Source organism: Ovis canadensis, chromosome 20, assembly GCF_042477335.2.
Source record: "Ovis canadensis isolate MfBH-ARS-UI-01 breed Bighorn chromosome 20, ARS-UI_OviCan_v2, whole genome shotgun sequence".
In the NCBI taxonomy this organism is placed as follows: Eukaryota; Metazoa; Chordata; class Mammalia; order Artiodactyla; family Bovidae; genus Ovis; species Ovis canadensis.
In genome coordinates, this window is record NC_091264.1 from 951265 (window position 1) to 976277 (window position 25013).

The 25013-nt window shown below is 52.3% G+C and overlaps 1 long non-coding RNA gene across 1 annotated transcript in view; it reads right to left on the minus strand.

Moving 5' to 3' along the window:
- Window positions 1-25013, minus strand: part of LOC138425431 (uncharacterized) — a 42384-nt gene that overhangs the window by 2233 nt on the left and 15138 nt on the right. The gene's annotated exons all lie outside the window — the stretch shown is intronic.

The following is a 25013-nucleotide window of genomic DNA, read 5'->3' on the forward strand; positions in this document are numbered from 1 at the left end:
ACTTCATGGAGCAAGGGTTTCTTCGATCTGAAAACTGGCATCGATGAAGGACTGTGTGAAGAATACTTCAAAGTCTATTTGGCAAACACAGCCTACGTTGGCTATATTTAGTCCTCAGTTGAATGGAATGTCATGAGTACTGGTCATTTCAAATAAGTAGCCTATGACGCTGTTTACACTTATTGGGACGCGTGGTATACCACATTCACACATTTCAGTAGCATTGGTGCAAAAACGATACATTTCTCAGGGGAAGCTTCTACATGGACTCCTGGGATCAGAGCTCTAACTCATACACACATACTTTTCCTTTTAAAATGATCCTGCATGATAAGCAAACAAAACACTGGATGAACACCTAGACGGTGAGCTCTGTACTAAATGATTTTAAAGCCAGTAGATGGAATGAGCTGATGAGGAAGACTACAAACGAGTCATCTTCTTCAACTTGGTCAAACTGCTCATAGTCATACAAGTGAATGAAAAGTTGAGCCTGTTGTCATTAAATCTGTTTAAAAGAAATAGAATAATAAAACAAATTAGTAAATCTTATTTTCTTAATAAACATTGTATTATTTCTGCACAGCTTTGTTACTGGCATGAATAGAATATCTACAATAATAACTTGTCACAGTGAAATGGATTCACATTCGATATCGATTCACATCTATAATTGATGCCATAGCTGTTTGATACTATTGCTTGAATGAATGCAACTTATGTGACTTCACAAACTACAAACACGACTAACATAATAGGTATTAAAAAACCTTGAGTGACATGAGCGTGAAGACTTAGTAGAGTTGCTCTCAAGAATAATGATACTATTATTCGCTCTAGCCATAGTACTGGAATCTGTACATTAACACCCCTGCAAAACAAAAGGAAAGGATAGAATAATAATAAAGGAACTTCATAACTATATTCCTACTGTAAACATTCAACACTATGTTTTCTTTTAAACTGACTTTCATATTTGGTCTACTGTAACCTCTTCTGTGTTCATTTTATGCTAAACTTATTGCTAACAGTAAAATTACCATACGAGCTCTAATTAATTTTTTTTTTTACTTGCAAAGCTACTGATAGAACCAAAGGCCAATATCTACATCAAACAGGAGAAACGGAATGGAAACTGTAAACAATTTTATGGAAGAACATTTCCGTGCTCCTATTCAGTCAAATGGGCATTCAAAAGGATGTGATTTTTCTGAAAGTTTATTTCAGAAACTTGGAATTGGATGACTGCAAACAATAAAACTAACAATATATTGATACATAATATTAATAATATACAGTGGGTCATTCTTTTTTTATTCTGCCACAGCTAACAGACAGAAAGTCAGTTGTCATAACTACTACTAACATAAGACCCTCACCGATAAGTGAAGATATATAGGAAAATCCATAATAGCTCTAAAAACCATCAAAGATAAAATGGTAATTAAAAAATACACTGACAGTTTAGCTGGTATAAGAAACAGGATGACTATGAAAGCAAAGCCAACAATCATGGATAGGCCATGGAAGCCCGTGGCTGTCACCAGTGTTGACTTATATCCTTCATCTGAGGTTGTTAAAAGCGCTTGGTAAAATCCAGAGGTTTGCAGCAGTGGTAACCTCCTGAACAGACTGAAATAAAAAGGGTTTCCAGAATATCCTGATGATTTCCATCTACTAGGCTGTGATGAGCTCAAGCAATGCATACTCCAGAGGACAGAAGACAGACAGGTTGGGAACACGTCTACTGCACTTACGGAGAAAGGGAATGTTGCTGCTCAGCCTAGTACAAGTGTAGAAGCAACACCTTGGTGATTCGACCTTTAAAGACTCGATACATATGAGAACGACTGGTATGAATAAACCTTCAGAAGTGCTTTCTCAGACCTCCTCCCATCATAAGCACAAGCATAATGAAAACGCTGAGTTTTCATGGTCTCACCCAAAATAAGACTCACTTATGGCTTTGCTTTGAGAATAGTTGAACTACTCATTGTTCAAGAGAAATGATCCTTTCTTCTCTGAAGATTTGTGAATCATTCACAGGGTGTGGTGAATAAACTACTTAAGGGTCTAATACATAAAAATGCAATAGGCTAAGCACAGAGATGTTTTTCTCCCTTTCTCAAAGGATGGAACATTTTGTATTTGCACTGATTTTATGTCTTGACTTCATGTACAATTATATACTGATTTTTTTAGTTGACATACAATAGGACTAAAAATATTGATATAATACTGATAACTCATGTTGGTATGTGTGGTTGTCACATAGGATTCACAGGAGATTTAAATTCACAGTTGTCAACGTAAAGGATGAATGCTATTTAGCTTCTTCGTGAATCTAGACCACGAATGAAGAGTTTTCCTCAACATATTTCACTGAGAGAAATACAAGGATGATAGGCATAATACTATGCTTCGACTCATGGATATCTAAGCATTGCTCACAATACAGATCTGATTTTCAACATCAGGGTTCTTTCAGTGTCCTTGAACAGCATTTGTTTTTCTGTATACAGAAGAAAAAACTCATGAGTATCAAACTGGTTCACATAAAACATGTGTATGAATTGTTATCTTCCTGAACCAGGGATCAAACCCACATCACTTCCCCCTCCTGCACTGGTAGGCAGATTTTTTATTTATCAACTGTGCCACCTAGGAATCGACATACATTTCAAGGACCACTGCCATCAGCTTCTACTGTTCATGACCAAAGTAGGAGAAACAACATTGGAAGAAGTACTCATAAGGGTACTCATAGGAAGTACTCATAAGTCAAGGAACTGTTATACTGGGTACTCTCGTTGTTACTGGGACAAGTCAGTTCCTCCGATGATGATGGGTATAACTGAAAAATTATTACAAATGCATGGGCTGCGATGTCTACGTGATAAATGTGTTCCTCTTATACTATTGCTTCAGGGATGCCTACTTCAGCATGAAGGAATGCACTTCAAGGGATGCCCGCTATTCCAGCTCAAGCAACAGATAGTGAAGTGCAGATCATTGTCCTTTGTTGAAAATAATCAGCACTTTGTCAACATAGGGAACATGCCAGAGGGACCCTTGGGATGGAACTCTAAAAACAGGTTGGGCCCTCTTTTTGCCAAGCCCTGCGATAAAATACAAATCAGAAAAAGAAAAATAGCATCGGTTTTGTCAGGACTTCCTCATCTTTTCTTTCTCGGTAGCAGGAAGCAGACATTGAGGCCAGAGGACTGCAGGATTTCATTGTGAACTAACGTTGGGTGGGGTGGAAGCTCATCACTCTAGTAAGAATGTGGTTCAATAAAATGGAATTTCATTCACTTCATGGACATAGAGTTCTATAATCCTTCATTAAGGAATTCAATAAGCTATATTTCCTTACACCTTCACAATCTCTTGGTTTACGAGAACATCAATTGCTAGTCCAGCACTTATACAATGAGTGTTACAGGTAGTATGAATGTATAAATGATGATGAGCAATGACAGGAAGTTTATTTAATCTCTGTTTGAATTCTTGATTTTTTATATAATTTTTTATAATATCCTTACAGATGTGAATATTTTACTGACATGTATAAATACACGTTGAGTAGTGCTATGATAACTCATAGTGTTGGCACAATAAATATCATGGTTACTATGTGCTTTTCATATATTCCTTTTGAGATTCTCTTCCATTATACATTATCATAAGATATTTAATAGTTTCCTAAACTGTACAGTAGGTCCTTGTGGCTTCTTTTATATATAGTAATGTACTTGTTAATAATTCAAACAAAAACTGGTACACAAATACTCATAGTGACATTCACAATAGCTCAAAGGTAGAACTCATTCAAGTGTCCGTTGGTGGGAGACTGAATATGCAACACAAGGTATATTCAGAAGCTTGAACGGTATTCCACCATACGAAAAAGTACATTAAATGGTGCTGCCACTCTGCAAGACATTACAGAAATGACTCCAAAACAAACACATGGAATAAATACATAGTTCGATTCCAATTCAAGCTATGTACCCAAAAGGATTGGGAAAGGGGGCTGAAAAAATGGATACTTCTTCCGTCATACTCACAACAGCATGATTCACACTGGCAAACAAACAGAAGTGATCTAAGTGTCCATGGCAGCCAATTCCATAAACAAACTGTGGTATACACACAATGGAATCTGATTCGGCCCTTCAAAGTCAGTAATTCTGACAATGCGACAATGTGGACAAACCTTATGGTCATTAGATCATGTGAAATAAACCAGACCAAGAAAAGACAAACGTTCTGTGATTCCACTCATATGAGATATCCAAACAAGTCAAATCTGTCAGAAATAGCAGAGAGTGATTCCGACCGATCGAAAAGAGTTCATGTTTCATGGACCTCAGTTTCCCTTGGAAAAACTGACTTCCCGTGATATCTCCAAAACCAATTAGACAAATAATTGGAAGCTATATCCAGTCAAATGAATGTAGACATAATGTTATATACAGTGTACACCAAACTCACTCAAACTTCTTAACAGACAAAAGGCAAAACTGTATCTATGGTACCTCAGCTTAGCTTAAAACTGTATCTACAGTACCTCACTTCTGCTTATAAAATTTAACAACAACAACAACAACACACTAAAGTCTATCCAAAAAAGGATATAAAACATATATAACATTAACTTTAAAGAATTAGACATTTAAACTGTGAAAAACCTTATTCACAAAACTTAAACACAAGCCACAGGAAAATATATTTATAAAATACATATCTGATAAAGGATTGTACTCCAAATATACCAAAAAATCTAGAACAATCTCATAAAAAATGTATACACCTAAACACCTGGCCTACAAAAATATAAAGATAGCAAATAAGCCTATCAAAAAGACTCAAAATCACATATCATTAGGAAATTACAAACTAAAATAACAGTGAGGTAGCACTGCACACCTATTAGATCCAGTAAACTCAAAAAAAAAAAACGGGGGTAGGGCACAACTTCTCCGGTGGCTCAGTGGTAAAGAATCTGCCTGACAATGCAAGACACTCTAGTTTGATCCCTTACCCCAGAAGATCCCACATGCCACAGAGAAACATAGCTGGATTTTTCCACAGCTAAACAAAGCTCACCTGTGACCTGAATACTATATGGCTAGCACTTACTAAACAGCTTTGAAAACGTCCAGACAAAAAGTATCACATGATTATATACAACAGCTCTACTTGTAATAACTAAAAACTTTCAAATATCAGGATGTCTTCAGTAGATGACAGTGTAAACAAATGGGGATACATCCAAAGTGAAGGGGAGCAAATGCTACCACAAAATATACCACCTCAGCATGAGAATTAGTGGGACCCAATTAACTTTTTTTTTTAGAGGACACATGATCATCTCTGAAACCCAAGTTCAAGACAGCTCTTCTGTGAGTCACATTTACCAGAGAAATCTCATTTCAAAGGAATCCTCTCTATATGCCAGATAGAAGGATGAGACACAGTCTTTTGAAACTCTTTTTTCTTTTCTATCGATAGGGAAAGCTAAGCCGTAAATCTGCACAACAACCATACCCTTCCTTTCCTTTGGTTGTATCTGTAAAATATTTGTTTCTTTTTTAATTTGGCTGCGCCAGGTCAACCTTCATTGAGGTAAGCCAGATATTTAGCTACAACATGCAAATTCTCCTTTGTGGCATGGGAGATCTAGCTCTTGGATCAGGGAATGAACCTGGGCCTCCTTCTTTGGGAGTGTCCAGTCTCAGCCACTGGACCACCAGAAAGTGCCTGTTTTGTTTTCAGATGAAGATGGAATCTAAGGTGATATCTTGGGCCATTTCAGTCACTGACTCAGTTTCCTGAGTTTCTCCAAAGCACGCACAAGGTGCACATTATTAAACTGGTTTGCAAAACAAGAAAAGGTTGTCTGCTACAACACTGTATGCTTACAAATATCTAAATGGTAAATGGCATATTATTTATTTTTAATTACTATGGGGGGGGGGGAGAAAGAATGCAGGATTCATACATGTTACCACATGAATAAATATTAAAACCATCTTCAGTGAAAAAGAAATCCACATAGAAAAGGCCACCCAGAACCCTTATTCACCATGTCTGCTTTCAATCCATCAAGTTTGTCCAAATAACTGAAAATCTCAGTAACACTCTAAATAAAGAAAAAAGGATGACGATGGAAACAAAAGATATATTCATACACTTGAACAATTGCTAAAAGTGGAAGTGGGGCAGTGGATTACATTATAATGTAGGTACCATATGATTTCCTGATTTTGGAGATTATGTGCTGGTTCTGCAGAAGGTACCCATTTTGGATAAAACACATAGAGTATTTTAGATGATGTGGCAAATGCTAGCACTTGTTCCCATTGCTAGGCATTTTCTGTACATTTTAAATGACTGGAAAGTATACTAGGTTTCAAAACAACCATGTCAATACCACAAAAGAAATTTAGAGCAGACAGGCAGGAAACTTTCTGATACAGGCCAAGACTTACCCAGATGAAGTTCAAGGGAAGCTGCGATGCTCACTGCCCGTGAAGGAGTCCACGTGGAATGAAGAAGTAGTGTGGGAAGTCTATTAGTAACCACCATGTCTTGGGTCCTCTGGATGACCTACTGCAGGAGAAACAGATCTTACAGATAAAATGTTCCACATCACTTCACAAAAAGTTGTTAGACTACATTCAGTAAAGCTGAATCATTTTGGATTAATTTACAATCATAAAATACTACCCTTTACAGTCCAAAAATCACTTGCATTTCTATACACTAATAACAATCAGAAAAAAATATTAAGAAAATCCCACTTAAATAAAACATCTAGCAACAAACTTAATCAAGAACATAAAAAACCAGTAGTCAGAAAACTAGAAGGCACTGATAAAGAAACCAAAGAAAATACAAACACACAGAAAATTATTCCACGCTCATGCACTGGAACAATGAGGAATTAAAAGGTCCATTCCAACCAAAGTCATCAACAAATACACGGACTGCAATCACAAAATAATATTCAATGGCATTTTTCACAGAAATAGAAATATTCCTAATATTAGGCTGCTACTGTTGAACAGGACCTTAAACGGCCAAAAAGACTCTGAGAAAGAGGAACACAGCTGGAGGCATCTTCCTATCCCTCTTCAAACTACATCACGGAGCTGTAGTGACCACCACAGTGAGGAACTGGCAGGAACACAGACACATGGACTCCAGGAGAGAATAGAGAGCCCAGAAACGAACCCACCTGTACATGGTCAGTTCCTGAAAATCAAACCAGGAACGAGCGAAGAGGAAAGGACAGTCTTCTCAAGAAACAGTGACAGGAAAATGGCCACCTACACGGAAGAACATCAGTGTTCATCCTCTACATCATCTAACGCAAATCTAACTGAAAACCCACCGCTTTGCACACGGAGCTCTTTCCCCCTGAGTCCTCTGAGATGGACCTCCAGTCAGCCCTCAGCTGGACACAGGAAACGTCTACTCCATCCTCATTTTTCGCTCTTGCAGCGCCTCCCTGCTGGTGGGCACTGAGGCAACCCTGCTCCTCTCAGCCTGGATGCAGCCCTGTTATCCAGAAGCCTGAGCCCCGATGGTCCTGAGGAGACAAAGCTCCCGCCAGCTGCTCACGGAGCAGAGTCTAAAGGCAAAGCGTCCTGCGCCCGCGGGTCAGAGGGGCCTTTGGCGCCCCCTGCGGGCCACAAGAGAAGAGCGGGCAGCCCGGTGCTCACAGACCTCAGAGGGCTCACCCAGAAGCAGCTCTGCTGCGAGCACTCAGACTGGAAGCCCAAACTGAAATGGAGCAGAATAGCTCCATGACCCTCCGCAAAACATGGCTAAGGAACAATCAGAGCCTGCATGGAATGCAGCCATAAAAAGGAACACATTTGAGTTTGTTCTAATAAAGGGGAGGGAAGTCAGTCAAAGAGAGAAAAACATGGAATCTAGAAGGATGGTACTGACGAGTCTGTTCACAGAGCAGCAATGGAGGTGCAGACATAGAGAACAGACTTACAGACGAGGGTGGGGAACAAGAGGGAGAGGGTGAGATGAATGGAGAGAGCAGCATGGATGCAGGTACACCTACATTTGTAAATAGACAACCAATGGGAATTTGCTGTATGATTCAGGGAACTCAAACTGGGGCTCAGTAGTAACCTGGAGAGGTGGGAATGCGTGCGAGGTGGGAGGGAGATTCAAGAGCAAGAGGACATAGGTACACCTATGGTTAATTCATGTGGATGTATGACAAATCAAACCAATATTGTAAAGCAATGATCAATCAACTAAAAGAAATAACTTTAAAAAAATATGAACATAAACACAAACTTTGCAACAAGGTAACTCCATTTAAAAAACTATAGAATTTTAGAAAACTGCAAAAGTTCTACATGACCGTTGGTCTGGTGATCAGGTCTAACATACACAAAACAAGCCAACTTACCAAATTATGAATATAAATTATTTAAAACATTGCCTTTTATCATTTCATACATTTACCCTGTGGAGGACCTTACTCGAGAGAACCAAAAACAAACTGTTAAATGAACCACGGACCACCCACCCTGGCCAGGCAACAGAGAAAAGAAAACACTTGCAGGAATCATCTTACAACAGGAGGTCCTGGGAAGGAACAAGGAACGAACAAGCTACCACCAACCAGAATTCTGGAGAGGTCAGGAGATGGGAGGCTCCAGTTCAGAGGTCCTACCAACCTCCCAGGATCCACTTCGCTGGAATCCATCTCAGCTGAGTGATGCGTGTGCCCCCAAGAAGGATCCCAATTCAGAATGCCTGGCAAGAGACAAACCAGAAATGAGCCCGATGACCATAAAACCTGAGACTGTGAGCCACGTGACAGAGTGGTTCTCTCCGTTTCCCTCACCCTCCTGCCCTCCACCCTGGCAGCCCTTCCCAATAAAGCCTCTCGCTTGGACAGCACTCCTCTCCTCAGACAACTCATTGCCCAGTGTCAGACAAGAACTCACTCTCAAGCCCTGAAAGGGATCCCCCTTCCTTCATCAAAAGCAATATCCAGGAGAAAATATCTTCAAAACGCTATCTTGCAGAGAAGGAAATCAGAGAAGGCAATGGCAGCCCACTCCAGTACCATTGCCTGGAGAATCCCACGGACAGAGGAGCCTGGTAGGCTGCAACCCCGGGGTCACTAAGAGACGGACACGACTTCACTGAGTGGCTTCACTTTCACTTTTCACTTTCATGCACTGGAGAAGGACATGGCAACCCACTCCAGTGTTCTTGCCTGGAGAATCCCAGGGACAGAGGAGCCTGGTAGGCTGCTGTCTATGGGATCGCGCAGAGTCAGGCACGACTGAAGCGACGCAGCAGCAGCAGCAGCAGCAGCAGCAGCAGCAGCAGCAGCAGCAGCAGCAGCAGCAGCAGCAGAGAAGGAAATGGCACCACCTGCAGTACTCTGGTCTCAGAAATCCCAGGGACAGAGGAGCTTGGTGGGCTACAGTCCAAAAGCAGGGCATTTCTGATGGGAGGAAACAGTCCCAGGGAAGCTGAGCTGCTCACCAAAGGCCCCAGAGCTTTGGATAGCACACCAGAGCTGGGGCTGAGGATTCCCAGCTGCCATGCCTCTTGATCCTGGCCTCTTTCACTAGATACATGTGTGGAAAACTAGTCTAAAATATGCCCTGGTGGTTCCATAGTAAAGAATCCACCCCCCGGTGCTGGAGATGCATGTGCGATCCCTAGGATGGGAAGATCCCACATCCTATGGAGCCCGTGTGCCACAACAGCCGAGCGAGCCTGTGCTCTAGATCCTGGAAGCCACGATGCCGAGTTCACATGCTGCAGCCACTGAAGCCCGTGAGCCTGTGCCCCTCAACAAGAGGAGACACTGCAGTGAGAAGCCTGCAAACCACTAGTTATGGCCCATGCTCACCAAAACTAGAGAAAAGCCCACACACAAAGAGGCAACACAGCCAACAATCAATAAAACTGTTTTCCTAAAACAATGCATATCTGACAAAGAAACTGTATTCGAATTGTCCAAGAACACTAGAGCAAACAAGCCCATTCATAATTGGTAGCGACTGAAATAGACACCTGGCCACTGAGGGTATACTGATAGTAAACTATCATACAAAAACATACTCAAGATACTGGTGCAATGCATGCAGAGCCCCCTTTGAAAGACAATCTGACAGTTTTTTTTTCAGTAACCACGTGGGACAAGCACTGAATTCTGTGTATGACAAGCGGTGGAAGCCAGGTATCTTACCATTGGAATGCAAAGTTACAGATAAACAAAAGGAAACGTTACAATGTCCATGTCGTGGTGGATCAGGTTGGAGACATCACAAATTACCTTTAACTGAATATGTTCAAAGGTGAGCTGGAATACATGTATATATATATATATATATATATCCATGTATTGTCAGCTGAGCATATTGAGCTCCTACATGTATGTTTTAAATATCATTCTCTAATAAAAGGGAACAGGAAACATCTCCAATGGCCCGGTGGTAAAGAATCTGCCTACCGATGCAGGGAACACGGGTTCAATTCCTGTGTAGGAGATTCCACACGCCCAGGGGCAATGAAGCCCTTGAACAGCTCTTGAAGTTTGCATGCTCCAGAGCCCAAGTTCTGCAAACAGAGAAAGCACTGCAATGAGAAGCCATGGCACAGCAACTAGAGGGTAGCCTCTGCTCACTACAACTAGACAAACGAGCAATAAAGACCCAGCACAGTCAAAAATAATGTAATGTTTAAAAAAAGGACAGTTCTTTGAAGAAATGACTGAGACTAGGGGTGAGACTGTAAATATATGAGACAGGGTCATCTTAAATTATGAGAAATTAAAGAAACTAAAGACAACTATCAAGCTGTCCAAACTGATACAAATGAATGATGACACAGTGTTATCTGTATACACCAGCAAATAACAATCTGAAAAGGAATTTAAACAAACGATTCCCTTTCAGTCATGTCAACATTAATAAAAGACTTTGCTATGGACAGAATGAGGATAACAAGACTGGCACACTGGAAATGATACATGATTGCTGAAAAATACCCTAAAGACATGGACAGATATGCCATAGCGATGAAAAGGCTTCAGTTGGCAATACCATGGAATGCATCTTCAATCTGAAATGAAGATTCAATATGAATTTCAAAAGGCTGAAAGGTGGTTGCTAAACCACAAAAGATGCCAGCATTCTTGGACTCCAGAGGAGAATTCAATCCAGGGCAAGTGACGAAGCTTGATGGCTCAGAGGTTTTCTGTTAAAAAGTTTTATTAAAATATAAAAGAGATCGAGAGAGCTGCTGACGTAGACAGTAAAAGGGGGAAGAGTACCCCCTGCTAGTCTTTAGCCAGATGTTATAGAGCCACTAGCAGTCTGCTAATGAAAGAAAGACAATGTGTCAGAGAATGGCACCAGGCCCCTCACCCACAGCATGCATTGAGATAACATTGGCAGCAGATGAGTCATCCCAGGCCATAAAATGATGGACATGAATCTTGAAGAAAGGCAGATTTCCAAGCAAATATATAGTTTCATTCACATAGATTAAGAGAACAAGGTATGAGTAAAACATACTGGTTTGTCAAGTTTTTTCTGAGCCTTTAGGGGAAACTGACCTGAAGACAGAGCCTTGGGTAAATACATAGTACATTAGCATACCTTAAGACAAACATTTCCATAAGAAAAATGCATTGCTTAGTTCAAGGTTTGAGGAAAGTTAAATTCAGGTGGAGCCAGGAGTGGTCATGGCAACACAGAAATTTCTGAGAAACCTTTTAAATTTGTATCAACATGGAGAAAAAAAAATGCAGCACTCTTTTGTCTCCTCCGGCCTCTTAAGAGAGAGAAAAAAACGTCTGACACTTGCAGTCTATTTTCTCTGTCTGGAGACCCCTGGCCTTCCTGCCTGTTATCCTCTCCAGGCCTGTAGGAAGCAATACACTAGGCTGCTTGGGAAAACCGCGCGGGTCTGAGCTTTATGCAAAGGGGTAAAGCAGTAAAACCCTTGACCTCAAAGGCGAGGCTTTTCTGCGACCGCCATTTTAGTCGGCTCCGAGACTGCAAACAAAGAGGGCAGAATACATGGTTCCCTGCTCCGCCCAGTCCGAGTTCCCTTACCTGTGGCCCACAGCCCTGCGCTCTGCTCGCTGGATGCCAATCGACGGGGACCCAGGAGCCCACGAAACGAGCATTCCCAGCTGCAATGGCGAGCCCTGAGAGCCCTGGCCCCCGACGCGCCGCCATGTTCATCCCGCCCCAGACCCGCTCACGTGAGCCGCGCTCCTGACCAGCAGCCCAGGCTCGCCCCGCCCCCGACGCGCTCACGGTGCGCCCCACCCCCACGCCCCCTTCCAGGACAGGCCCGCGGGACCGCGACTGCCTCCAGGTGAAACACAAGGACAAGCAAATCCACCCCACCGAGACAATCCAAGCTTTTTCTCAGCTGATCTGTCTATGATTTAGGGATAAAACTATGACTATAGAAAGCAAAGATGACCTAGGACAGCCATGATAGTCTATAGAGCCAGACCCTGGCGGGCAGAGGCTTGAAGAGGGTCCGGGAGCTCTGTCAGAACAGCAAGCCTCTGTAGCGTAGCGGTTAGGTGCACTGGTGAGCAGGCAGACGATGGTCTGTAAGTCAGGAGTTCAAATCTGCAGCTTAACTCTTTTGCTCTTAGGGGGCGGGGGACAGCAACAGGCGGGACTTAGACCAAAAACGTTTATTTTTATTTTAGAGGTTTATTGTTTAGCTTAGGGTTAGGGTTCGGGCAACCCCCCAACTTGTTCAGGTTCGGGTTCAGGGTTAGGGTTAGAATTTGGGGATCCCCCCTCTTCTAAGAGTTCGGGTTTGGGTTAGGGTTCATGTCAGGGTCAGGGTTCGGGTTACGGTTAGGGTTAGCATTAGTGTTGGGGTTACAGCTTAAAGTGAGCCCTAATAGGGCCCATAGTTCTTTATTAGCCTGCCCTGGCGGGCCGAGGCTTGAAGAGGGTTCGGGAGCCCTGCTGAAAGCAGCAAGCCTCTGTATCATAGGGGTTAGGCGGGCCAGTAGGCGGGCAGACTATGGCCTGTAAATCAGGAGTTCAAGTCTCCAGTCTGACCTTTTCGCTTTTAAGGGGCAGGGGACTGCAAGAGCCAGGGCTTAGACCAGAAAATTTTTTTATTTTAGAGGTTTATTGTTAAGCTTAGGGTTAGGGTTCGGGCAACCCCCCCCCCCACTTGTTAGGGTTCGGGTTCAGGTTAGAATTCGGGGACCCCCCTCTTCTTAGAGTTCGGGTTTGGGTTAGGGTTCATGTCAGGGTCAGGGTTCGGGTTACGGTTAGGGTTGGCATTAACTCTAGGGTTACAGGTAAAGTGAGCGCTAATAGGGTCCATAGTTCTTTATTAGCCTGCAGTGGCGGGGTGAGGCTTGAAGAGCGCCTGGGAGCAAAACAAAACCCAGTAATCCTCTCTAGCGAAGCGGTTAGGCTGACAACCAGTTAAACATCCAACTTGGCTCTGTAGGTCAGGCATTCAAGTCCCAGTTTTGCCTCGTTTGCTTTTAGGGGGTGAGGGACAGCAAGGGGCGGGGCTTAGGCCAGAAAAGTTTATGTTTATGTTAGAGTTTTATTGTTAGGGTTAGGTTTAGGGTTCTGGCATCCCCCCAACTTGTTAGGGTTCAGGTTCAGAGTTCGGGTGCGGGGAATCCCCTCTCTACTTAGGGTTCGGGTTCAGGGTTCGTGTTTGTGGTTTGGGGTTCAGCGTTTGGGGTTAGGGGTTCGCGGTTCTAGTTTGAAGTTTGGGGTTCCGATTAGGGGTTCAAGGTTCAGCTTAGGGGTTTGGGGTTCGGGTTAGGGGTTCGCGGTTTGGGTTTGGGGTTTGGGGTTCGGGTTAGGGGTTCGCGTTTCAGATTTGGGGATCAGGTTATGGGTTCTCAGTTCAGGTTCGGGGTTCGCAGTTTGGGTTTGGGGTTTGAGGTTCAGGTAAAGGGTTTGGGGTTCGCGGTTTGGGTTTGTGGTTTGAGGTTTGGGTTTGGGGTTTGGGGATCAGGTTAGGGGCTCTCGGATTGGGTTAGGGGTTCACAGTTCGGGTTTGGGTTTGAGGTTAGGGTGAAGGGTTTGGGGTTTGGGGTTCGCGGTTTGGGTTGGAGGTTTGGGATTCGGGTTAGGGGTTTTGGGTTTGGGATTCGGGTTATGGGTTTGGGTTTTGGGGTTCGCGGTTTGGGTTTGGGGTTCTGGTTAGGGGTTCGGGGTTCGGGTTTGGGGTTTGGAGTTCGAGGTTTGGGGTTCGCGTTTCAGGTTAGGGGTTGAGGGTTGGGGTTTGGGGTTCGCGGTTTGGGATAGGGGTTCGCGGATTTGGTTAGGGGTTAGGGATTTGGGGTTTGGAGTCTGGGATTTGGGTCAGGGGTTCGTGGTTTGGGGTTCCAGTTATGGGTTTGGGGTTTGGGTTCAGGGTTGTGGGTTGGGGGTTTGGGGTTCGGTTTTTGGGTTTGCAGTTTGGGTTACGGATTAGGGGTTTGGGGTTTGGGTTTGGGGTTCGGGAATTGGGGTTCGAGGATTGGGGTTGGGGGTTCCGATTAGAGGTTCAGTAAGTGAGATTTGTGGATCGGGGGTCAAGATTTGAGGTTTGGGGTTTGGGCTTCGGGGGTTTGGGTTCAGGGTTTGGGGATGGGGGTGTGAGGTGCAGTTTCGAGTTTTGCTGTTCAGGTTAGGAGTTAGGGGTTGGGAGTTCGGGGTTCGGCTTAGGGGTTTGGGGTGTGCGGTTTGGGGTTTGAGGTTTGGGGTTCCGGCTAGGGGTTTGGGGTTTGGGGTTCGGATCAGGGGTTTGGAGTTTGGGTTTGAGGGTTGGGTTTTGGGGTTTGGGTTTCGGGGTTTAGAATTCGGGTTAGGTGTTCGCAGTTTGGGTTAGGGGTTTGGGGTTTGGGTTGGGGGTGTGGGGTGTGGGGTACGGGTTAGGGGTTTGGGTTCAGGGTTTGGGGTTCACTTTATGGGTTTGCGTTTCCGGTAAGGCATTAGGGGTGTGCGGTCTGGGTGTGGGGTTCGTGTTAGCGGTTTGGGGTTGGGGGTTCGGGTTCCAGATTTGGGGTTCGGGGTTTGAGTTATGGATTCGGGGTTTGGGCTACATGGTTCGGGGTTTGTGGTATGGGGTTTGGGGGTCGGGGTTTGGGTTTGGGGCTCGGGTTAGGGGTTCGGGTACGAGTTAGGGGTTCACGGATCAGGTTAGGGGTTTGGGGTTCGGCCTTTGAGGTTCGGTTAAGGGGTTCGCTGTTCTGGTTAGGGGTTAGTGACAGGGGCTTCTGTTTTAGGGTAGGGGGTCGCAGTTCAGGTTATGGGTTAGGGGTTTGGTGTTTCGTTTTCGGGTTATGGTAAAGGGTTCAGGTAGGGGATTGGGTTAGGGGATTCGGGTTCAGGTTGGGAGTTCGGTGCTTGGGGTTAGAGATTTGGATTCGGGAAATGGGTTGGGGTTCATGGTATGGTGTTCGAGTTAGGGGTTTGGGGTTCGGAGTTTGGGGGTTCTTGTTCTGATTAGGGGCTTGGGGTTTGGGGTTCGGCTTCGGGGTTAGAGGTTTGCGGTTTGGGGTTGCGGTTTGGAGATTGGAGTTTGGGTTTGGTATTAAGGGGTAGGTGTTTTGGTTTGAGGTCGGGTTAGGGTTAAGGTATCAGGTTTCAGGTTCATTGTTTGGGGATTCGAGCTAGGCATTCAGTTTACAGGTTTGGGATATAGGGTTTTGAGGTCAGGGTGGAGTTCCGGGATTGGAGTCGCGATTAGGGGCTACTGAGTGCCGCAGAGGCAAGGGTTCCAGCAGTAAAAGCAGGCTGCGAGAAGCTGGGAGACGCTACTGGCGCCTTTCTGGCCTTAGCTCCGCTCCTGCCTTGCCTTTGCACCTAGGCCCCAGGCGTCCTTGGGAAGGGCTTAAGGGCCGGTGGCTTGCACACTGTCAAGGGCTCCAGCAGGGAGAGCTCTGTGAGAGGGAAGGGAAGGGCAAGTGCAGGGCTCCTCCAGCAGTTGCTTGGCCGCCCAGACTCAGCGCCGCACGGAGTGCACCAGGCTCCCAGGGCCCCTGGCTGGGGTCTGCAGCCCCGCACACCTGGAGGCTGATTCCCTGGGCGCCTAGCAGCTGCCTTACACACTTGGCTTCCCTAGCGCTCTCCTCCCCAGCAGAGACGTGTGCAGCTGGTTGGGGGAATGCCCCTGCGTGCCTGGGCTCCGGCCCACAGGCCCAGCTCAGGGCAAGCAGCCACTGAGCCAAGACCTGCAAGAGGCGAAGAGCGCCCCCACCTGGAAGCCGAGTGAAGAGCTGGCGGGGAGGCGAGCCTCCTCGAGGGAAGAAGAGGCAGCCCAGCCTCGTTTGGCTCAAGCCCTACTTGGCTGGAGCCGAGTGCGCCTCCAGAACGGCAGAGCTCCAGCTCTGCTCAGAGGCCCGATCTGGCAGAGATGCTGGCGCGAGGCTGCTCTGCCCTGGGCGAGCCTTGCCCAGACTTGCCTGGCTGCTAGGCTTCCTGCCCAGGAAGGAGCAGGCTGCGCGAGGCTGGGAGACGCCACTGGCGCCTTCCTGGCCTCAGCTCCGCTCCTGCCTCACCTTTGGACCTAGGCCCCAGGCGTCCTTTGGGAGGGCTTAGGGGCCGGTGGCTTGCACATGCCAAGGGCTCCAGCAGGAAGAGCTCTGTGCGAGGGAAGGGAAGGGTTAGTGCTGGGCTCCTCCAGCGGTTGCTTGGCCGCCCAGACTCAGTGCCGCACGGAGTGCACCAGGCTCCCTGGGCCGCTGGCTGGGGTCTTCAGCCCCGCACACCCGGAGGCTGACTCCCTGGGCGCCCAGCAGCTGCCTCACACACGAAGATTCCCTAGCGCTCTGCTCCCCAGCAGAGACGTGTGCAGCTGGTTGGGGCCTGCCCCTGCGTGCCTGGGCTCCCGCCCACAGCCCCAGATCAGGGCAAGCAGCCCCTGAGCGAAGACCTGCACGAGTCGCTGAGCCCCCCCACCTGGAAGCCTAGTGAACAGCTGGCGGGGAGGCGAGCCCCCTCGAGGGAAGAAGAGGCAGCCCAGCCTCGTTTGGCTCAAGCCCTACTTGGATGGAGCCGAGTGCGCCTCCAGGACGGCAGAGCTCCAGCTCTGCTCAGAGGCCCGATCTGGCAGAGTTGCTCGCGCGAGGCTGCTCTGCCCTCGGCGAGCCTTGCCCAGACTTGCCCGGCTGCTAGGCTTCCTGCCCGGAAGAAGCAGGCTGCGCGAGGCTGGGAGACGCCATTTGCCCCTTCCTGGCCTCAGCTCTGGTCCTGCCTTGCCTTTGCACCTAGGCCCCAGGCATCCTTAGGGAGGGCTTAGGGACCGGTGGCTTGCACACTGCCAAGGGTTCCAGCAGGGAGAGCTCTGTGAGAGGGAAAGAAAGGCAAGTGTAGGGCACCTCCAGCGGTTGCTTGGCCGCACAGACTCAGCGCCGAACGGAGTGTACCAGCCTCCCAGGGCCCGTGGCTTTTGTCTGCAGCCCCGCACACCCGGAGGCTGACTCCCTGGGCGCCCAGCAGCTGCCTCACACACGTAGCTTCCCTAGCGCTCTCCTCCCCAGCAGAGACGTGTGCAGCGGGTTGGGGCCTGCCCCTGCGTCCCTGGGCTCACGCCCACAGCCCCAGCTCAGGGCAAGTAGCCCCTGAGCCAAGACCTGCAGGAGGCGCAGAGCGCCCCCACCTGGAAGCCGAGTGAACAGCTGGCGGGGAGGTGAGCCTCCTTGAGGGAAGAAGAGGCAGCCCAGCCTCGTTTGGCTCAAGCCCTGCTTGGCTGGAGCCGAGTGCGCCTCCAGGACGGCAGAGCTCCAGCTCTGCTCAGAGGCCCGATCTGGCAGAGTTGCTGGCGCGAGGCTGCTGTGCCCTGGCCGAACATTGCCCAGACTTGCCTCGCTGCTAGGCTTCCTGCCCAGGAAGGAGCCGGCTGCGCGAGGCTGGGAGACGCCACTGGCGCCTTCCTGGCCTCAGCTCCGCTCCTGCCTTGCCCTTGCACCTAGGCCCCAGGCGTCCATTGGGAGGGCTTAGGGGCCAGTGGCTTGCACACTGCCAAGGGCTCAAGCCAGAAGAGCTCTGTGCGAGGGAAGAGAAGGGCTAGTGCAGGGCTCCTCCAGCGGTTGCTTGGCCGCCCAGACTCAGCGCCGCAGGGAGTGCACCAGGCTGCCAGGGACCCTGGCTGGGGTCTGCATCCCCGCCCACATGGAGGCTGACTCCCTGGGCGCCCAGCAGCTGACTCACACACGTAGCTTCCCTAGCGCTCTCCTCCCCAGCAGAGACGTGTGCAGCTGGTTGGGGCCTGCCCCTGCGTGCCTGGGCTCCCGCCCACAGCCCCAGCTCAGGGCAAGCAGCCCCTGAGCCAAGACCTGCAGGAGGCGCAGAGCGCCCCCACCTGGAAGCCGAGTGAACAGCTGGAGGGGAGCCGAGCCTCCTCGAGGGAAGAAGAGGCAGCCCAGCCTCGTTTGGCTCAAGCCCTACTTGGCTGGAGCCGAGTGCGCCTCCAGGACGGCAGAGCTCCAGCTCTGCTCAGAGGCCCGATCTGGCAGAGTTGCTGGCGCGAGACTGCTCTGCCCTGGGCGAGCCTTGCCCAGACTTGCCTCGCTGCTAGGCTTCCTGCCCAGGAAGGAGCCGGCTGCGCGAGGCTGGGAGACGCCACTGGCGCCTTCCTGGCCTCCTAGGCCCCAGGCGTCCTTTGGGAGGGCTTTGGGGCCGGTGGCTTGCACACTGCCAAGGGCTCCAGTAGGAAGAGCTCTGTGCGAGGGAAGGGAAGGGCTAGTGCAGGGCTCATCCAGCGGTTGCTGGGCTGCCCAGACTCATCGCCGCACGGAGTGCAAAAGGCTCCCAGGGTCCCTGGCTGGGGTCTGCAGCCCCGCACACCCTGAGGCTGACTCCCTGGGCGCCCAGCAGCTGCCTCTCACACGTAGATTCCCTAGCGTTCTCCTCCCCAGCAGAGACGTGTGCAGCTGGTTGGGGCCTGCCCCTGCGTGCCTGGGATCCCGCCCACAGCCCCAGCTCAGGGCAAGTAGCCCCTGAGCCAAGACCTGCACGAGTCGCTGAGCGCCCCCACCTGGAAGCCGAGTGAACAGCTGGCGGGGAGGCGAGCCCCCTCGAGGGAAGAAGAGGCAGCCCAGCCTCGTTTGGCTCAAGCCCTACTTGGCTGGAGCCGAGTGCGCCTCCAGGACGGCAGAGCTCCAGCTCTGCTCAGAGGCCCGATCTGGCAGAGTTGATGGCGCGAGGCTGCTCTGCCCTGGGCGAGCCTTGCCCAGACTTGCCTCGCTGCTAGGCTTCCTGCCCAGGAAGGAGCCGGCTGCGCGAGGCTGGGAGACGCCACCGGCTCCTTCCTCGCCTCAGCTCCGCTCCTGCCTCGCCTTTGCACCTAGGCCCCAGGCGTCCTTGGGGAGGGCTTAGGGGCCCGTGGCTAGGGCTCCAGCAGGAAGAGCTCTGTGCGAAGGAAGGGAAGGGTTAGTGCAGGGCTCCTCCAGCGGTTGCTTGGCCTCCCAGACTCAGCGCTGCACGGAGTGCACCAGGCTCCCATGGCCCCTGGCTGGGGTCTGCAGCCCTGCACACCCGGAGGCTGACTCCCTGGGCGCCCAGCAGCTGCCTCTCACACGTAGCTTCCCTAGCGCTCTCCTCCCCAGCAGAGACGTGTGCAGCTGGTTGGGGCCTGCCCCTGCGTGCCTGGGCTCCCGCCCACAGCCCCAGCTCAGGGCAAGCAGCCCCTGAGCCAAGAACTGAAGGAGGCGCAGAGCGCCCCCACCTGGAAGCCGAGTGAACAGCTGGCGGGTAGGTGAGCCTCCTTGAGGGAAGAAGAGGCAGCCCAGCCTCGTTTGGCTCAAGCCCTACTTGGCTGGAGCCGAGTGCGCCTCCAGAACGGCAGAGCTCCAGCTCTGCTCAGAGCCCCGATCTGGCAGAGTTGCAGGCGCGAGGATGCTCTGGCCTGGGCGAGCCTTGCCCAGACTTGCCTCACTGCTAGGCTTCCTGCCCAGGAAGGAGCCGGCTGCGCGAGGCTGGGAGCCGCCACTGGCGCCTTCCTGGCCTCAGCTCCGCTCCTGCCTGGCCCTTGCACCTAGTTCCCAGGCGTCCATTGGGAGGGCTTAGGGGCCGGTGGCTTGCACACTGCCAAGGGCTCCAGCAGGAAGAACTCTGTGCGAGGGAAGGGAAGGGTTAGTGCTGGGCTCCTCCAGCGGTTTCTTGACCGCCCAGACTCAGCCCCGCACTGAGTGCACCAGGCTCCCAGGGCCCCTGGCTGGGGTCTGCAGCCCCGCACACCCGGACGCTGACTCCCTGGGCGCCCAGCAGCTGCCTCACACACGTAGCTTCCCTAGCGCTCTCCTCTCCAGCAGAGACGTGTGCAGCTGGTTGGGGCCTGCCCCTGCGTGCCTGGGCTCCCGCCCACAGCCCCAGCTCAGGGCAAGCAGCCCCTGAGCCAAGACCTGCAGGAGGCGCAGAGCGCCCCCACCTGGAAGCCGAGTGAACAACTGGCGGGGAGCCGAGCCTACTCGAGGGAAGAAGAGGCAGCCCAGCCTCGTTTGGCTCAAGCCCTACTTGGCTGGAGCCGAGTGCGCCTCCAGGACGGCAGAGCTCCAGCTCTGCTCAGAGCCCCGATCTGGCAGAGTTGCTGGCACGAGGCTGCTCTGCCCTGGGCGAGCCTTGCCCAGACTTGCCTCGCTGCTAGGCTTCCTGCCCCGGAAGGAGCAGGCTGCGCGAGGCTGGGAGACGCCACCGGCTCCTTCCTCGCCTCAGCTCCTCTCCTTCCTCGCCTTTGCACCTAGGCCCCAGGCGTCCTTGGGGAGGGCTTAGGGGCCCGTGGCTAGGGCTCCAGCAGGAAGAGCTCTGTGCGAGGGAAGGGAAGGGTTAGTGCAGGGCTCCTCCAGCGGTTGCTTGGCCGCCCAGACTCAGCGCTGCACGGAGTGCACCAGGCTCCCATGGCCCCTGGCTGGGGTCTGCAGCCCCGCACACCCGGAGGCTGACTCCCTGGGCGCCCAGCAGCTGCCTCTCACACGTAGCTTCCCTAGCGCTCTCCTCCCCAGCAGAGACGTGTGCAGCAGGTTGGGGCCTGCCCCTGCGTGCCTGGGCTCCCGCCCACAGCCTCAGCTCAGGGCAAGCAGCCCCTGACCCAAGACCTGCAGGAGGAGCAGAGCGCCCCCACCTGGAAGCCGAGTGAACAGCTGGGAGGTAGGTGATACTCCTCGAGGGAAGAAGAGGCAGCCCAGCCTCGTTTGGCTCAAGCCCTACTTGGCTGGAGCCGAGTGCGCCTCCAGAACGGCAGAGCTCCAGCTCTGCTCAGAGCCCCGATCTGGCAGAGTTGCTGGCGCGAGGCTGCACTGCCCTGGGCGAGCCTTGCCCAGATTTGCCTCGCTGCAAGGCTTCCTGCGCGGAAGAAGCAGGCTGCGCGAGGCTGGGAGACGCCACTGGCGCCTTCCTGGCCTCATTTCCCCTCCTACCTTGCCTTTGCACCTAGGCCCCAGGCGTCCTTAGGGAGGGCTTAGGAGCCGGTGGCTTGCACACTGCCAAGGGTTCCAGCAGGGAGAGCTCTGTGAGAGGGAAGGAAAGGCAAGTGCAGGGCACCTCCAGCGGTTGCTTGGCCGCCCAGACTCAGCGCCGAACGGAGTGCAGCAGCCTCCCAGGACCCCTGGCTGGGGTCTGCAGCCCCGCACACCCGGAGGCTGACTCACTGGGCGCCCAGCAGCTTCCTCACACACGTAGCTTCCCTAGCGCTCTCCTCCCCAGCAGAGACGTGTGCAGCTGGTTGGGGCCTGCCCCTGCGTGGCTGGGCTCCCGCCCACAGCCCCAGTTCAGGGCAAGCAGCCCCTGAGCCAAGACTTGCACGAGTCGCTGAGCGCCCCCACCTGGAAGCCGAGTGAACAGCTGGCGGGGAGGCGAGCGCCCTCGAGGGAAGAAGAGGCAGCCCAGCGTCGTTTGTCTCAAGCCCTACTTGGCTGGAGCCGAGTGCGCCTCCAGGACGGCAAAGCTCGAGCTCTGCTGAGAGCACCGATCTGGCAGAGTTGCTGGCGCGAGGCTGCTCTACCCTGGGCAAGCCTTGCCCAGACTTGCCTCGCTGCTAGGCTTCCTGCCCAGGAAGGAGCCGGCTGAGCGAGGCTGGGAGACGCCACTGGCTCCTTCCTGGCCTCAGCTCCGCTCCTGCCTTGCCTTTGCACCTAGGCCCCAGGCTTCCTTGGGGAAGGCTTAGGGGCCGGTGGCTTGCACACTGCCAAGGGCTCCAGCAGGAAGTGCTCTGTGCCAGGGAAAGGAAGGGCTAGAGCAGGGCTCCTCCAGCGGTTGCTTGGCTGCCCAGACTCAACGCCGCACGGAGTGCACCAGGCTCCCAGGGCCCCTGGCTGGGGTCTGCAGCCCCGCACACCCGGAGGCTGACTCCCTGGGAGTCCAGCAGCTGCCTCACACACGTAGCTTCCCTAGCGCTCTCCTCCCCAGCAGAAACGTGTGCAGCTGGTTGGGGCCTGCCCCTGCGTGCCTGGGCTCCCGCCCACAGCCCCAGCTCAGGGCAAGCAGCCCCTGAGCCAAGACCTGCAGAAGGCGCAGAGCGCCCCCACCTGGAAGCCGAGTGAACAGCTGGCGGGGAGCCGAGCCTCCTCGAGGGAAGAAGAGGCAGCCCAGCCTCGTTTGGCTCAAGCCCTACTTGGCTGGAGCCGAGTGCGCCTCCAGGACGGCAGAGCTCCAGCTCTGCTCAGAGGCCCGATCTGGCAGAGTTGCTGGCGCGAGGCTGCTCTGCCCTCGGCGAGCCTTGCCCAGACTTGCCTCGCTGCTAGGCTTCCTGCCCAGGAAGGAGCCGGCTGCGCGAGGCTGGGAGACGCCACTGGCCCCTTCCTGGCCTCAGCTCCGCTCCTGCCTTGCCCTTGCACCTAGGCCCCAGGCGTCCATTGGGAGGGCTTAGGGGCCAGTGGTTGCACACTGCCACGGGCTCAAGCCGGAAGAGCTCTGTGCGAGGGAAGAGAAGGGCTAGTGCAGGGCTCCTCCAGCGGTTGCTTGGCCGCCCAGACTCAGCGCCGCACGGAGTGCACCAGGCTCCCAGGGCCCCTGGCTGGGGTCTGCAGCCCCGCACACCCGGAGGCTGACTCCCTGGGCACCCAGCAGCTGACTCACACACGTAGCTTCCCTAGCGCTCTCCTCCCTAGCAGAGACGTGTGCAGCTGGTTGGGGCCTGCCCCTGCGTGCCTGGGCTCCCGCCCACAGCCCCAGCTCAGGGCAAGCAGCCCCTGAGCCAAGACCTGCAGGAGGCGCAGAGCGCCCCCACCTGGAAGCCGAGTGAACAGCTGGCGGGGAGGCGAGCCTCCTCGAGGGAAGAAGAGGCAGCCCAGCCCCCTTTGATTCAAGCCCTACTTGGCTGGAGCCGAGTGTGCCTCCAGGACGGCAGGGCTCCAGCTCTGCTCAGAGGCCCGATCTGGCAGAGTTGCTGGCGCGAGGCTGCTCTGCCCTGGGCGAGCCTTGCCCAGACTTGCCTCACTGCTAGGCTTCCTGCCCAGGAAGGAGCAGGCTGCGTGAGCCTGGGAGACGCCACTGGCGCCTTCCTGACCTCAGCTCCTCATCTGCCTTGCCTTTGAACCTAGACCCCAGGCGTCCGTGGGTAATGCTTAGGGGCCGGTGGCTTGCATGCTGCCAAGAGCTCAGGCAGGGCGAGCTCTGTGAGAGGGAAGGGAAGGGCAAGTGCAGGGATCCTCCAGCGGTTGCTTGGTCGCCGAGACTCAGCGCCGCACGAAGAAACGCACCTCCCAGGGCCACTGGCTGGGGTCTCCATCCCGGCATACCTGGAGGCTGACTCCGTGGGTGCCGATCAGCTGCCTCTCACATGTCGTTCCCTTGCACTCTCTTCCCCAGCAGAGAAGTGTGCAGCAGTTTGGGGTATGCCCCTGCGTGTCTTGACTCCCGCCCACAGCCCCAGCTCAGGGCAAGCAGCCCCTGAGCCAAGACCTGCAGGAGGCACAGAGCTTCCGCGCCTGGAAGCCGAAGGAAGAGCATTCAAGGTGGCAAGCCTCCTCGAGGTAAGAAGAGGCAGCCCAGCCACGTGCGGCTCAAGCCCTGCTTGGCTGGATCTGAGCGCGCCTCCAGTATGGCAGATCTCCAGCTCTGCTCAGAGGCCCGATCTGGCAGAGTTCCTGGTCTGAGGCTGCTCTGCCCTGGCCGAGCCTTGCCCTGACTTGCCTGGCTGCTAGGCTTCCTGCCATGGAAGGAGCAGGCTCCTTGAGCCTGGGAGATGCCACTGTCGCCTTCCTGGCCTCAGCTCTGCTCCTGCCTTGCCTTTGCACCAGGCGTCCTTGGGGATGTCTTAGGGGCCGGTGGGTTGCACACTGCCAAGGGCTCCAGCAGGGAGAGCTCTGTCAGATGCAAGGGAAGGGCAAGTGCAGGTCTCCTCCAGCGGTTGCTTGACAGCCCAGACTCAGCGCCGCACGGTGAGCACCAGGCTCCTTGGACCCCTGGCGGGGCTCTGGAGCCCCGCACACCTCGAGTCTGACTCCGTGGGCGCCCAGTAGCTGCCTCACACACGTAGGTTCCCTAGCGCTCTCCTCTCCAGCAGAGACGTGTGCAGGTGGTTGGGTCCTGCACCTGTGTGTCTGGGCTCCTGCCCACAGCCCCAGCTCAGGGGAAGCAGCCCCTGATCCTAGACCGTAAGGAGGGGCAGGGAGCCGGCGCCTGGAAGCCGAGTGAACAGCATGCGGGAATCGAGCTTCCTAGGGGGAAGACGAAGCAGCCCAGCCGCCTTAGGCTGCAAGCCCTGCTTGGGCGGAGTCGAGTGCGCCTCCAGGATGGCAGAGCTCCAGCTCTGCTCAGAGGCCCGATCTGGCAGAGTTCCTGGTGCGAGGCTGCTCTGCCCTGGGCGAACCTTGCCCAGACTTGCCTCGCTGCTAGGCTTCCTACCCAGGAAGGAGCAGCCTTTGCGAAGTTGGGAGACGCCACTGGCGCCTTCCTGGCCTCAGCTCCACTCCTGTATTGCCTTTGCACCTAGGCCCCAGGCGTCCTTTGGGAGGCCTTAGGGGCCGGTGGGTTCCACACTGCCAAGGGCTCCCATAGTGAGAGGTCTGTTCA